This window comes from Pipistrellus kuhlii, unplaced genomic scaffold (genome assembly GCF_014108245.1).
Source record: "Pipistrellus kuhlii isolate mPipKuh1 unplaced genomic scaffold, mPipKuh1.p scaffold_m20_p_19, whole genome shotgun sequence".
Lineage (NCBI taxonomy): Eukaryota > Metazoa > Chordata > Mammalia > Chiroptera > Vespertilionidae > Pipistrellus > Pipistrellus kuhlii.
The window spans coordinates 2,234,550-2,247,492 of NW_023425504.1; positions in this window are offsets into that span (position 1 = coordinate 2,234,550).

Below are 12,943 nucleotides of genomic sequence, written 5' to 3' on the forward strand. Positions count from 1 at the left end.
ATCATAATTAAAATGCCAAAGGTTAAAGACAAAGACAGAATCTTAAAAGCAGCAAGAGAAAAAGAATTAGTTACCTTTAAGGGAGGTTTGACTGTCATCTGAATTCTCAACAGAAACTGCGGGCCAGAAAGGAGTGGCAGGAAATATTCAAAGTGATGAAAAGCAAGGACATACAAGCAAGATTATTCTACTCAGCAAAGCTGTTACTTAGAATTAAAGGTAGATAAAGAGCTTCAAGGACAAGAAAAAGCTGAAGGAGTTCACCATCACCAAACCAGTATTACAAGAAATGTTAGAGGATCTTATTTAAGAAGAAGAAGGAGAAAAAGATAGAAAACATGAACAATAAAATGGCAATTAATACTTTCTATCAACAATTAAATCTAAAAATCTAAATAAACAAATAAGCATAACAGCAACAGACTCGTATGTACAGAGAACATTTTGACAGTTGCCAGATGGGAAGGGATTTATGAGGAATGAGTGAAAAAGGTGAAAGGTTTTAGAAGTACTAATTAGTCATAGCCCATAGACATAGACAAGAGATAGATAAAGACCTGGGGTGGGTGGGAGATGGGTGAAGGGAGGCAAAGGAGGAAAAATGTTTTCTATAACTCCTAACAATAAAATAAAATTTTAAAAAGGAATTTTGGGTTTGTTTTCTTCTGTTTGTTTTTTGACATTTCTCTTTTTTTTGCAGAAGATTTGTTAAGTTTCTAATAAAATTCATGGTACTGTTATAAGTACTGTGGGAGAGAAAAGATGAAGAGCACAAATAATCCTCTCAGAGTCTGTGGGCTAGTTGGGGACTTAGATATGCACACAAGTAGCCATAATATGTAGTGGAAAATCCATCTGGCTGGAATTTAGGAAGAAGAGAAGAAAATTTGATCTTGAATTTTAATACTGGGTATGATATGAATATGTATGAGGGAGTGCAAAGAGTATTCCTGGCAGAGTAAACCCTGGAAAAAACATGGAATCCAGAAAGTGTGGGATATAGAGGGGAAATGTGAATGGAAATATTTGTCTTGATATTAATCAAAATAGCTCACATTTACTGAGCACTTATTTTGTACCTGGAACTCCTTAACATATATTAACATTTAATATTCACAAATCATGTTGAAGCAGATGTATTATTATTCATTTTTTTAAAGTTATGAAATTAAAACTAAGTATCAAAATTTGAACAACATGCTTCTTTAGGATGATTAAAGCTGCCCCTGCACTTGGGTTGAGTAAAGCTGAAACCCTTGTCAGGCAATACTTATTTGGGTTTTGTTACTGGAGCCTTATTAGTTTCCTTTAATGGTGTCATGTTTGGCCACTTTTTCATGATCTATGTAGCCTTGCATTGGTGCCTATGCATTTGAAGGAGCAAACACCTCTTCAACTCTTTAAAAATGGTCTTGGAAGATAAAGATTTCTTGTCAGTTCTCCAGATAGATTGTATTACCTCCAGGATCACAGTAGAGAAGACTTTGAGCCAGGTCCAATGGCTGCTTTGGGGTCTACAGTGGATTCCTCAAGTAGAGGACCTGTTACTAGATGTATGAAAATGCATGGCTCTGGCCAGGTCCCTGATATGGCTACTGAGTCTTTAGGTGGGTTCCTAGATAGGTAGGACTAGCTCCTGACCATGGCTGAAAGAGGTTAAAACCAAATCACAGGGCTGCTTTGTGTCTACAGTTTGGGACCAAGGTCTGTAGGCCTGTCTCCAAAGCCATGGATAGGCATGCTACCTGCTGGGTTCCAGGTCAGTCATGACTGCCCCTGCACTTGGGTTGAGTAAAGCTGGAGCCCATCACATGGCTACTTCAGCCTCCACAATTGGATTGAATTTGGCTGGTCTGCTTATCTTTGGACAGGCCTCTGGGTAAACAAGGCTGCTCCATGACGGAGGGGCTAAAGAAAGATCTTAAATTAAATACCTAACTTTATACCTTAATAAAACTACAAAAAGAACAAACTAGGCTCAAAGTTAGCAGTAGGAAATAAATTATAAGATTAAAGTAGAAATAAATGAAATAGAGACTAGAGAAACATTAGAAAATATCAACAAAGCTAAGATTGAATTTTTTTAAAAGAAAGAAAAAATTACAAACCTTCACCTAGAGTAACAAAGAAAAAAAAATAGAACTAAAACAAATGAAATTATAAGTGAAAGAGGAGATATTAAAACTGATACTAGAGAAATACAAAGGATCATAACAACTTATAATGAACAATTATACACCAACAAATTGGATAACAAAGAAGTAGGTAAATTTCTAAAAACATACAACCTACCAAGATTGAATCATGAAGAATAGAAAATCTGAGTACACTGATAACAAATAATAAAATTGAATCAGTAACAAAAAACATTCCAATAAAGAAAATCCCAGAACCAGATGGCTTCACGATTAATTTTACCAACTATTTAAAGAAGAATTAATACAATCCTTCTGAAACTATTCCAAAAAACTGAAGAGACGGGAATATTCCAAACTCATATTATGAGGGAAGCATCACCCTGATATTAAAGCCAGATAAGGATATTATGAGGAAGATAACTAGAGGCCAGTATACCTGATGAATTAGGATGCAAAAATACTCAGCAAGGTACTGGCAAATCGAATTTATCAACATAGAATCTGACCTCATCTCAATATACCACACTAATATTCAGGTATATTGCGTGAAGGGGATAATGAGAAATAAGATTGAAAATACAGCATGCAATTGTAAAATGGCTTTATTTATAGATGATGATGATGATGATGATGATGATGATGATAATGATGTTGATAAAAAAAGCAATTGTAATAAGAAATGGAAACTATATTCTTTTTATGATGGGAAACTCTGAATTAAAAAAATAATATTGATATTTGTATTAGCTATGCAACAAAACAGCTCCATGTGATCCCTGCTTCCTCCTGGTATCCAAACCCCTGTGTATCCTTGGACACTCTCCCAGGATTGGTCTTTGTGACCAGTAAATATGGCAAAAGTGATGGTTTATCACTTCTGAAATTATATTATAAAGGCATATCAGTATGATGCTCTAACCCACTGAGCTACCCTGCCAGGGTCCATACATAGGATTTTTATATAAATTTTCAATAAGCATCTATACCTAAACATTTTCTTTATGGAACTTATCATCTCTACTTCCCAAATCAACTACTTGTCCTATTTACTTTATCTCAGATCGTGACACCACATTCTCTCCTCAGTCATTGATTCTAGAAATCTAGCAGTTATCATGTTCTACATTTAAACAATCATCTTTTCCTATTAAAACTTTTAAGTAGTTCTTCAATTTTCACCACCTCTGCAGCTCTTCTAACTCTTCCCTAGTTTCCTCTATCATCTGAATTATTTCAATTGCCACCTAACTGTACTCACTACTTCCAATTTGCCCCTATAAAATCTATTTTCCACATAGTAGCCAGTATTATATTTCTAAATTGCAAATCTGATCATATTTATCCTTTGCTTAAAAATTTTTAGTGGATATTTATGTACTTCTGGATAAAGTCCAAATACCTCACTGTGTATAAAACAGTTCCTATGATCTTGATCTAACTATGTCCCCAGATAATTTCATGCTTACCTATCTCTTACTGCATACTTGAATAAAAACATTTTTTCTATTGATATTTCCCCAAGCACAAGCTTTTTTTTGCCATTATGCCTTTCCATATATTTCCTTTGCCTGAAATGCCATTGCTTTACCTTTTAGTCTAGTTTACTCCTTTCATTTTAGGAATAAGGTGTAATCATCTTTTTTTTGGTAACCACCATCCATTTATTTTTTCACAAAATGATTTGGATAGCTCTTCTTGACTCTCTCATAGTCCCTGGAGCATATTGTGTCATAATAAATAAAAAAAAACTTTATTTTATTTAAATTGTCCATTTCATGAAGAGCTCCATAACTAAGGATAAGGTTTAGGCCTAAATTAAATTTTAAAATATATGTTTATTGATTTCAGAAAATAAAGGAGAGGTAGAGAGAGAGAGAAACATCAATGGTGATAGAGAATCATCAACTGGCTGCCTCCCACATGTCCCCCACTGGGGATCAAGCCCACAACCTCCTGGTTCATAGGTTGATGCTCAACCACTGTGGAATCAAATCCTTGAGTTTCCAAGATACCATTTCCTTTTATATCCCACTAAGGAAGAAATCCAGCTGTGCCTTCAATAGGGTTAGAATTAAAGCCATTGCCCAGAGTTCCCACTCCATTTTGGGAAAATGCTCAGTTGAGCATTAAGCTAGCTTAGTTTGTGTTCTCAGTTGCAAGTACATCAGTTCATTTCATGTGGGGTCCACAAGGCCATATGGCTACTGAGGGAACATGAGCAAATGCAAGAGTGCCAAGAGCCAAAAGAGAAAGAATTCCTTTGTCTAGGGGGATTACGCATTCCACATTTTCACAGGCTTGCATTGGCCCTGCCCCCTCTGGCCAATGATCTCTGTTCCCAGGTTTGACTGATAGGCATCTTCCCTATGTCATCCTGACTTTACTGCACATGTTGCCTATCTTTCCCTTTGTCTGGGCAGTTGCCCCCAGTAATTTGTGAGGGCTGGTGGTTCCCCGGAGAGTGTAAAGTTGCAGCTTCCTGGTGCAGCTGTCCAAATTACATGCCTATAATGTCTGGCTTTACTTTTGATTCATTTCTGATTATTAATAACTAGTGGGTTACAATGGTAACAGTACCACCAAGAAACAACAACTAATTGAAGTTTATAAGCTGGGGGAAAGGTTAGCCAAGGATTAAAGATAATTCAAGAAGAAATGGGAGAGAATGATTCTCAAACCTTATTCTTGATAAGAATCAATTGGTAAATTTGTTAAAATGTTGATTCTCTAACATCATTCCTAAATATTCTAATTCCTTAAGTCTAAAATAGCTCCTAGGAATCTCTATTTTAGCAGGCACCCCAGTCATTCTGATTCAGATGTTTTCTGCACAACAATTTGGTAAACATTGGTTTAAAAATTAAAATTTAAAGTAATTTGATATCTTTGTAGTTCAGCATGTATGTCCATTTTCTTATCCATTGTTTCAGATTTTCTAGAATATAAGATAAATTTTACTGCACTTAAACACCATTCATAAAATGTATAAAATCCTACCCTCCAACAGAATTTTTAAAACAAATTAAGCTTCAACTCTTCTGAATGACTAATATGGGTCTTCAGTTCACAAACAAATAAAAAAGAAATAGATTGTCATAAACATATGTTGGGGAAATCAAATCTAGACAGTCTATAGTAATTCATATGTTAGAATATTAGCCTCTTTGCTCTACTGCCAGCATTAGTTTTTAAAAATGACACTAAATCCCCTTCAAAGAACAAGTCACACAAGGATTTTTTTTTTCAAGCTTAGGTAATCTTTTTGCTTAAACTTTGGGAATTCTATTGCAATAAAAATCAGGCACACAGCAACAAGTCTAAAGCAAGAATTATTTCAAAGTAATGATTTATTTGAGAATATAAGATTCATCTACTCAAGTGCCTATCAAATTGAATTAATGTCAGTTTTATTTGTATATGAGTATGGGTTTTTTTACTTCCATACCTTTTGAAAATCCCATGGCCCTCATGTTATTTATTGAATGAAAACAAGAATAAAATATATATATTCCATATTATGCTCAATAGTCATTTAGAAGAAACTCTGCCGAGAAGGAGCAGTTACATACACATGTAAAAAATTAATAAGTTAAATTGTATGTATCTGCAGCCAAAATGTAAAAAAAATCTTTTAGAAACATGGATGGTAAAGAAAGAGCTGGTTATTTTCAATATTGGAAAGCATAATGTTGATAACAGTTTTCATGTTAATCACCAGAATTGAATGTTGAAAAAACAAAAACCTGATTATTTGCATTTAGATACTTTGTCTGAAATTATAGTACATTGTTATCAGGCAATTGTGCTTTAATTAAGACTTCAAGTAGTGAAAAATCAGGCTTCTTTTATACTGACCTGAATAACAAAAAGGGATAGATTAGTATTCCACTAAAAAGTTTATAATCTTAAATAGGATCAAAATTGCTTTTATTTCAAAGAAAAAATCTGTGATACATCGACTGAAGAATTGATGACTGTAAAAATAGAGGTAAATTAACCTAGCTAAATAAATCCACAACTAAATGCACACAGCAACAAGTCTAAAGCAAGAGATCAACCAAAGGACTTATGTGCAGAAAAGGAAAACACTAGACGTTTCAAAGGTCTGAAGGATACAAATTGTAACAGAATGGAAAGCTTAGAAAGTATCATTAAAACTGACAAATTTCTAAAAAACTATAAAATACCAAATTTACATATGAAAGATAGAAAATCTAAAAGAACCCCCCAAAAATGAAAGAAAATTTTTAAGTGTAAAAATAAATTCCTTTCAGCCTTGTTTAGGTAGCTTAGTTTGTAAGCATGTTATTCCAATTTCACAAGGTTGCAAATTTAATCCTGGTCAGGGCACATACAAGATTCAACCAATGAATGCATAAATAAGTGGAACAACAAATTAATGTTTTTCTCTCCCTCTCCCTCTCTCTGTTTCTCTCTCTCAAATCAATATTTTTTAAAATTTCTTTATTGACTAAGGTATTACATATTTGTCCTCAACCCCCCACTCATGCCCCCACCCCCTTATTGTCCTTGACCACTGGTTAGGCTCATATGTGTGCACATAAGTCCTTTGGTTGATCTCTTCCTTTTATCCCCACCCTCCCTTTGAGGTCCAACAGTCTGACACATGGCTCCTTATCTCTGGGTCTGTTCTTGTTCATCAGTCTATGTTGTTCACCATTTCCCCTAGATGAGTGAGATCATGTCCTACTGGAAAATACTTATAAGAATAAAAAAGGAGACAAGCAATAATTGTTATGCTGAAAGGCATATGAATCAGTCTGTAGAGAGTTTCTTTCTGAGCGACCAGTTCTTTTGAGACCCAATTTCAATGTCAAACAGTTCCTTATGTGTACATGTCAGCAATGATATTTCAGTTCTGTATGGTGGGCAAATGGTGGTAATGCAGGTCCAACCCTCTCTGGTTTGGTCCTGGGCAACCTGCAGTGATGCACAGCTGCTGACTGCTATTATGGCAAGGTGTCGTCAGCGTCTTCCATCTCTGGACTTCTTCTCTTCTGTCTTCATGGCTGGAGTAGTCCTGTCAATTCTTCTCTGGCCAGAATCCACATGGTCTCAGAGTTGTTTTCTGAAAATATACAAACATATTCTCGACCAAAAGTTAATAAATGTTCTATAAATTTCACTTGGGATCCTTTTTTATTTTTTGCCAAAATGATTTTCCTCTGGCTTGTTTTGACACTATGCGTGTTTTTCACGGGTGTCTTGCAGATAGCATTACAATTGGTTTTCTAAACAAATTTTCTAGATGTCATTTACACATGGTTGATCAGATAGATGAGGTTGGGGGAGGCTCCAGGCAGGGGAAATATGAGTAAAGACATGGTGTAGTGCCCTAACTGGTTCAGCTCAGTGGATAGAGCATCTGTCTACAGACTGAAGGGTCCCAGGTTTGATTCCATTCAAGGGCATGTACCTTGGTTTCAGGCACATCCCCAGTAAGGGGTGTGCAGGAGGCAACTGATCGATATTTCTATCTCATTGATGTTTCTAACTTTCTATCCCTCTCCCTTCCTTTCTGTAAAAAAAAAAAAAAATCAATAAAGTATATATTTTTAAAAAGACATGGTGGTAAGCAAAAATATCCTCAAAGTAAATTACATCTAGAAAAATTATACTTTAGAAAATTAATTGTAATCCAGGATTTCCTTCTCTGGCTGGTTGCAGGCACCCAGAACCCGGGCCAGCTTCACCCAAGCTGGCCACAGCCACAGGAGACTGTGGGCATGTGGCTTTGTCTAGGTTGCAGCTGCAGGCACTGGCACTCTGTACTGCAGGGCTGGAGGTTTGTACCTCTCCTGACTCACAGGCACAGGTGCAGCAGCTGGTGCCCAGGACCATGGGGCAGTGGCTTGTCCCTCTCCCAGGCCTGAGGCATAGTCTCTGGTGCCTGGGACCACAGGGGCCATGGGGTGTGTAGATTGTACCTCTCCCCAGCTGCAGGTGTAGACGCTGGTGCTTCGGACCATGGGGTGGGCAGCTTGTCCCTCTCCCAGGCTGCAAGTGCAGGCACAACAGCTGGTGCCTGGGACTATGGGGCAGGTTGCTTGCCCCTCTCCCAGGCCGCAGTCTGGCTCATCCCCAATCCTCTCTCAGGAGCTCATTTGTGTATGGATTGTCCCCATTCCTTTCTCCCCAGTATTGAGTGTCTGAGCCTTTACAGCATGATGGCATGAGGGCTTAATGACCATTTGCAAATTAGCTCTTTATTATATAGGATAACTTTTCTGTTAGATGATTTTGACCAACTCTAGGCTAATGTAAGTGTTCTGAACATGTTTAATATAGGTTAGGCTAAGCTATGATGTTTGGTAGTTTAGGTAAATTAAATGCATTTTCAACTTACAATGGGCTTATCAGGCTGTATTGTAAGTTAAGGACAATCTATAATTGCAAGTACAAAGGCCTTGATTCAATAACAAACAGCATAATCTAGAAACAGAACTAAGGTCACATAGACATTTGTAATTTATTCCGGCAACACAATATTTTGAACACTTCGTTTTGAGAACTCTTCTTTTAATGAGTCTTAAAAGTGTGTCTCTTTCTCTAATAGATTAATTATTAAGTATTTGCCTTTCTGGCCTTCCTTGCAAATCAGTATAGCAATGTGACCTAAGCTCCACCAATTAGACACATAGTTTGATTTCCCCCCATTTTTTTATTAAGGTATTATATGTGTACATATCTTACCATTAAGCCCCCTCCCCACACACACACACTCCACTCCCAGTGTTTTTCGTGCATTGGTAATGCTTATATGCATGAGCCAGTGGCTCAGGGAGGGAACCCAGCAGCAGTGGGGGCTGCCCAGTTGGGGAACCCCTTCTAGCAGTCCCTCACCTTCTCCTGGAGTATAGCTGTCCCTTAACTTGCCAACAAACACTCCCCATGCAACCCTCATCTCTTCTTTCTTTCTGATCAGGGACAAGGCTCGGGATATGTCTGTTTATTCTGTCGCCATTTTTTTGGATCCATAGTTTGAAATGTTAACAAGAGAGTCACAAAAGAGAGACAAAGGGGACCTTTTTATCTTTGGCAGTCATATGATGTTTCAGTTATTTTTTCTGGTCCTGACATAGAGTAGTTGGTACACATGTAATGTTCCATAGCTGTATGGTGGAACTTTTCTCATGAGATCACTTCTGAACAGAATCTTGACTGTTATTTCTGGAAGCCTAGCCTGGAGCCTTACTCTCTAACACTACCAACAATTTTTAAAATTTATTTTAATAAGATAATCATTAATTATTCAGCATAATTCTCTGTTGCTTTTAACATTAAATGCTATAGTTAGTATGACTGAAGCATAATGAGAATTAGTTGTAGGAAATTTTGGTAAGCAAAATAATGGCCTCAGAAAGATGTACACATCCTAATCCAAGAATTAGCAAATATATTACCATACCTGGAAAAATGGACTTTGCAGATGCAATTAATTTAAGACTCTTGAGATGAAAAAGTTATCATGGATTATCCATCCAGTGCAAGTAATCAAAATTGTCCTGATATGAAGTAAGGAAGAGGACCAGAGTAAGTGAGGACATGATGATGGAAGCAGAGGCAAGAGTGACATGAGGCCATGAGCCAACAAATGCAGGTGGCCTCTAGAACCTAGTAAAGGCAAGGAACAGATACTTTCCTAGAGCCTCCAGAAGTAATGGAGGCCTGTCAACCTATTTTTGACTTACGACGTACAGAACTGTCAAAAAATAAATGTGTGTAATTTTCAGTCACCAAGTTTGTGGTAATTTGTTATAGCAGCCAAAAGAAACTAATATAGAGACATCAAAGAGGAAAGCTCAGACTGTACCATGTATGGTCTTATAGGTCACAATGAAAAGTGTGATTTTAAGTTGATGTGACAATTGGAAGATTTTAAGCAGGAAAGTCACATTACATGATATATGATTTTAAACTATGACTTTTGCTCCTATGTGGAGAAATTTACTAGAATGAGCCAAGACTAATGTGAATGAGGGTATACCAGTTTAGGAGGCTATTGCTACAGTCAAAGTAAGAGGTGGTGGTATCTTGGACTTGCATATTGATAAAAAGATTGAATTAAGGGGAAAAAGATAAATAAATGAAATGTAAAAGAAAGATGGATTTACGCAAAGCTTTCAGGCTCTCAGGGGAGATAGACTGGACCCAAGTCTGGCAGTGGAATTAGTTTCAGTTGTGTGAGACAGCTTCTTTATTTTAACATTAAGAAAACAATAGGTGGAATTGGGGGGGGGGTGGTTAGACATACATGAAACTGTCAACAATAAAGAATTAAAAAAAAACAACAACAGTAGGTGGGCTAGACGGGATCAATGGGGAAAAAGAGGGGATGTATATAATACTTTCAACAATAAAGATTTTTTAAAAAGAAAGAAAACAGTAAAAGAGGTATATATATAGAGGTATATACATACATACATATACACACACACACACACACACACACACACACACACACATATATATATATATATATATATATATATATATATATATATATATCTCGATACACACACACACACACACACACTAATAAAAGTGTAAGATGCAAATTGACCATACCTTCGTGACACCCATCAGCCAATCAGGAGTATGCAAATTAACCCAACAAAGAAGGTGGGTTAATTTCCATATGCAGGCACTGAGCTGCCAGGGCAGGGCAAGACACCATGGTGATGACGCAGGCATTGTGCCCAGCCCCTGGCAGCTCTGGGCCACTGGGCATGGTGGGTAGGCAGAAAGGCATTGCTGGCAAACAGAGGAAGGCCCATTCTTGCACAAATCTTCATGCATTGGGCCTCTAGTCTATATAGGTATGCATCATATAGGATAGTCTCCATATCAAAGTATCCTATATAATAAAGAGGTAATATGCAAATTAACACTTACACCTTTGCATCACAAGATGATTGCCCCCATGTCGCCACAAGATGTCCGTCCCCACATTGTCATAAGATGGAATACCAAAGATAGCTGCCCCCACATCGTCACAAGATGGCCACCCCCATATCATCACAAGATGACTGCCCCACATCATCACAAGATGGCCATTCTTACATTGTCATAGATGGCAAGGGAGGGTAGTTGGGGGCCACCAGGCCTGCAGGGGAGGGCAGTTGGGGGTATCCAGGTCTGCTGGGGAGGGTAGTAGGTAGTGATCAGGCCAGCATGGAAGCAGTTTGGTGTCAATCATGCCGACCAGGGACCAGGAAGTGGTTAGGTGTCAATCAGGTCAGCAGGGGAGTAGTAAGGGGTGATTAGGCAGCCAGGCAGGTGAGTGGTTAGGAGCCAGCAGTTCTGGATTGTGAGTGGGATGTCCGACTGCCAGTTTAGGCCTGATTCCACAAGGATCAGGTTATTCTGGCAGTCGGACATCCCCTGAGGGGTCCCAGATTGGAGAGAGTACAGACTGGGATGAGTGACACCCTCCCCCTCCCCACAGTTCACAAATTTCATGCACTGAGCCTCTAGTATATATATATTTATCCAAGTGTATAGAAATCCCTCAAAATATGATATCAGGTGAGCAAGAACCATCTCCAGAGGTTTTAACTGCCCTATGCCTATGCCTGTTGCTTCTATATTATCTGCATGGAGAGATCATGAAGAGTGATATAAGCAAGTATCAGTGTCTCATATACATATATAGTTTGATATTGAGAATATCCCATATGATGGTATTTTATTTTCAAAATAAGAGGATACCATCTTTTCAAAGTGAAGATGGTTAGCATAAACTATTTTCTTTTCACCACAGAAAAGATATAAAAATACTTAGATTAAGTAATATCCATTTTGGGTTTAATCTGTCATTGAATATTAAGAGTTGACTAGATAACCCAAATCCTGGGCTGTGTTTAAGGAATTAATCAGATTTGGAACAGGATTAATGATTGAGACTTCCAATATAAAGAGAAACACATGCCGAAAACTGTTTGGCTCAATGGATAGAGCATCGGCCTGCGGACTGAAAGGTCCCAGGTTAGATTCCGGTCAAGGGCATGTACCGTGGTTGCGGGCACATCCCCAGTAGGGGGTGTGCAAGAGGCAGCTGGTCGATGATTCTCTCTCATCAATGTTTCTAACTCTCTATCCCTCTTCCTTCCTCTCTGTAAAAAATCAATAAAATATATTTTTTAAATAAAAAAATAAATAAAGAGAAACACAAACAAAAGAACTCATTTGTGCTCAGTCTATACCACTAGGAATATAATATACCATCTGAAAATAATTCTAATTTTAATGAACTATGTGCTATTCCAACTATAATGAGACTATTATGGTTATTTCTAAGAATCACAACATTAAAGGATGTTAACAAACAATAATACATTCAGAATAGGACCAAAAAAAAAAAAAAAATAGAAACCATCTCATGAGACACAGAGAAAGTGGGAATGATCAATTTTCGTATATTTAAAAGGCTGTTATGTGAAAGAGTAAAAAAAAAAAAAAAAAAAAACAGCAGTCATTGTTTAAATGGGATTGTAATAATTCTGCCTAATGCAAAGAGTTCTGTTGATGATTAAATGAAGGTATTTATATATGCACATTATTTCTCCTATTATTATTTTTTAAAATATATTTTTATTGATTTCAGAGAAGAAGGGAGGAGAAAGAGAAAAAAAACATCACAATGAAAGAGAATCATTTATTAGCTTCCTCCTGCATACCCCTTACTGGGGACCAAGCCCACAACCTAGGCATGTGCCCTTGACCGGAACCTGGAACCCTTGAGTCTGCAGGCTGATGATCTATACACTGAGACAAACTGGTTA